This window comes from Myotis brandtii, unplaced genomic scaffold (genome assembly GCF_000412655.1).
Source record: "Myotis brandtii unplaced genomic scaffold, ASM41265v1 scaffold675, whole genome shotgun sequence".
Lineage (NCBI taxonomy): Eukaryota > Metazoa > Chordata > Mammalia > Chiroptera > Vespertilionidae > Myotis > Myotis brandtii.
In genome coordinates, this window is record NW_005370635.1 from 1,439,035 (window position 1) to 1,442,740 (window position 3,706).

The window sequence follows — 3,706 nt, forward strand, 5'->3', positions numbered from 1 at the left end:
TGTTCTAGCCAATGAAATAAAGGAGATATTTCCAACGTCAGATGGGGTTGGGGATTTCTAGAAAGTGTTTTTCACTGACAAAGAGAAGTGAGGAGATGGTTTCTATCCCACTTTCCCTGTTGTGTTTAACACTTTATGCTTGGAGCTACACAGCCATCTGTGTCTGAGAGTGCAGACACTGACAACATGTTAAGAATAAGGAGAAAGTTGAAGAGCCTGCGTCCTTGATGACATTACTGAGTCCCGAACCATGCCTACAATATCACCACCCCATCACCAGCAGACCGCTGGTTGAGTGGAACAGTTAGCATCTGCATTGTGTAAGCCGTGGTTCTCAACCTTGGTTGCACCTGAGAATCACTTTCAATGCCTAGGCCACATCACAGACCAATGAAAGCAGATCTCACCAGGTGGAGGCCAGGTTTCCCAAGCAATTCCAAAGTGCAGGAAATTTTGAGAACCATCGTTCAAGCCACTTTCAGTTGGGTACTCAGTTTCTAGCAGAAAAAAAAACCCAAAAAACAAAGATGTTTTTTCTGTGGAGTAGTTTCCGATTGAAAATACTTCTTTTCAGCCAGATAAAACTCATCTCCAAAAAATGGTGAAAAGATCAGAACCAGTTTGTTTTCTCATCAGCTTTGATTCACCCATCTGTGAAACATTCATAACACTGCAGTTAATTTCCACAAATACTTGGATGACTGGCTGGGACAACTGTACAGTAGCAGTTGTGATGCTAAAAATAAGAACACACCCAGAAAAATAAAGAAACATGGTTTTGTGCCGCTCTGCTGCGCTGTTCCATTCCCCTTGTCTTCATTGTATAGGGAGAGGTTCAGTAAGAGCCACCCCAGGATGTACCTCGGTGATATGCAGATTATTTTGAGCTACAGGCAACTGGACCCTGCCGATTCAAGAGAAACTTAACTCTCTAGAGCAGCGGTTCTCAACCTGTGGGTCGAGACCCCTTTGGGGGTCGAACAACCCTTTCACAGGGGTCGCCTAAGACCATCGGAAAACACATATGTAATTACATATTGTTTTTGTGATGAATCACTATGCTTTAATTATGTTCAATTTGTAACAATGAAAATACATCCTGCATATCAGATATTTACATTATGATTCATAACAGTAGCAAAATTACAGTTATGAAGTAGCAACGAAAATAATTTTATGGTTGGGGGTCACCACAACATGAGGAACTGTATTAAAGGGTCGCGGCATTAGGAAGGTTGAGAACCACTGCTCTAGAGGTATGTGAGTTAGAAGCCTTGCTCATAATAGGGTGTTATCAGAGATAATCTATCTATAGGGCAGGGCAAACTACCAATCACTGAACGTGTGCTCTCCCTGCAATGACCTTCTGAAGCCTCAAGGTGCCTTACCTCATCCTTAGCTCAGAAAGTCACATCTACCTCATTTTCCCTTTCTGTCTCTGAACCTCTCATAAATGTGGTGGAGTCTCTGACTCCCTGATGTAAGTGCAGGTTCCCATACATATGTATATATTAAATGTGGTTGTTTTCTCTTGCTAGCCTGTTTCATGTGGGTTTGATTACCAGTCCAGCCAAAAGAACCTTTAGGGTAGAGGAAACTTTCTTCCTCCCAACAGTTGTAATTTCCAATTTGATTCTTTAATGCTGCTGTTTCTGGCAAAATGGTGGCTGTCAGTCTTATAGGCAGCAGTGTCTCTGAGTTTTCCAGGTGTAAAGTAATCAACCCCAGGGCACCAGGAGACTCCCCCATGAAGAATTGTCCCATCAAGATCATAAACATCTGTTATATCCCTCACATCTGAGTGCTTATTGAGAGGATAGCTGTAAAACACAAACTAGCAAAACAAGCACCGGGCATGGCAAATATTTTTATTGCTCTACTGTTCTAAGACTTGTGCCTGAAACTTGTCAAGTTGCTGAATTATTGACCACAAAGTTTTTCCCCTTTGCCTCTAGAGATCCCATTAAATAATAGGAAAAGAAATGAAAATAGAAAGCAAATAAATTCACAAAGTTGATAATGAAGTGAAAGGGGTGAGGGACATCCCATGCATGAGAGAATTTAATAAATTTAGGGGTGGGGGAAAGATGCCCAATGAAGCAAGGCAGGAAAACTGTAGTCTAGGCCAGTTCATTTCTTAATTGGCCTAGAATCACCAAGAAATCTCATTGAACTGCAGAATATGATTCAGGAGGTTCAGGGTAGGCAAGAGGTTCTGCATCTACAAGCTCCCGGGTGATGCCATGGAGGCTGTTCCGGTCTTTACCACACATTGAGTAAGTAGCAAGGGAGAAAAGATGAGGAGGGGCTGCAGCCCAGAAGAGGCACAGTCTGCCTTGTGGAACCTGACAGAGGCTTCAGGGAAGGGCGAGATGTGGGGCTGGAGCCAAGGAAATTAAGTGCAAGTCTCTTTCAAGTGTTGGGACCTCCTTACCATGGAGTCCAGACAGGTGAGAGGAGAGAGCTAGTACTGTTGCTCCACAGTGCTGTGGGCTCAGGCTTCTGGATCTCCACCAGTGTGCAGGCTGGCTGGGGGTCCAGGGGCCTGGCTGCAGGGATGGCTGGGTGTCTGGTGGGCATAGGGGACATCCAGTGAGAAGGAGACAGTGCAATGCCTGAATGACCTCCTACTTGGAGAGGCCGAGGAGCCTGGAGGCTGATAATTGGAGACTGGAGAGCGACATATGGGAATACCTGGAGAAGAAGGGACCCCTGTCACAGGCTGGGAGCATTATTTCAAGATCATTGAGGACTGGAGGGCTTAGGTCTTTGTACGTTCTGTGGGCAATGCCCATATCGTTCTGTACATTGACAATGCCTGTCTTGCTGCGGATGATTTCAAAGTCAAGTATGACATGGAGCTGGCCATGCGCCAGTCTATGGAGAGTGACTCGAGCTCTGAAAGGTCATTGATGACACCAATATTCAGCTGTGGCTGGGGACAGAGATCAAGGCTCTCAAGGAGGAGCAGCTCTTCATGCAGAAGAACCACGGGGAGGGAGGAAATAAATGGTCTAAAAAACGAGATTGCCAACTTTGGGTTGACTGTGGAGTTGGATGCCCCCAAATATCAGGACCTTAGCAAGATCATGGCAGACATCTGGGCCCAGTGTGATGAGCTGGCTCAGAAGAACGGAGAAGAGTTATACAAGTACTGGTCCCAGCAGACTGAGGAGAGCACCACAGCGGTCACCTCACAGACCGCTGAGATAGGAACTGCTGAGATGTACGGTCCAGGCCTTGGAGGTTGACCTGGACTGGATGAGGAATCTGAAGGCCAGCATGGAGAACATCCTGAGGGAGGTGGAGATGCGCTGTGCCATCAGACAGAACAGCTCAACGGGGTCCTGCAGCAGCTGGAGTCAGACCTGGCCCAGATCAGGGCCAAGAGGCAGCCCCAGCCCCAGGAGTAGGAGGCCCTGCAGAGCATCAAGGCCAAGCTGTAGGCTGAGATCATCACCAACCTCCTCCTGCTGGAAGAAGGGGAAGGCTTCAGTCTTGGTGATGCCCTGGACAACAGCAATTGCATGCAGTCCATCCAAAACAACGCCACTGCAGGATTGTGGATGGCAAAGTGGTGTATGAGGTCAATGACACCTAAGTTCTGAGGCATTAAGGCAGCAGAGGTGGGGCACCCCTTTGGGGCAGGAGGCCAATAAGAAGTTCAGAGATCATTGAACGTTAAAAAAATAAAAAGAAAGTCCAG

At 46.5% G+C, this 3,706-nt stretch overlaps 1 pseudogene; it reads left to right on the forward strand.

The window, feature by feature from the left end:
• The first annotated feature begins 2,684 nt into the window (after positions 1-2,684).
• Positions 2,685-3,251, forward strand: LOC102250690 (annotated as a pseudogene).
• The last annotated feature ends 455 nt before the right edge of the window (positions 3,252-3,706 follow it).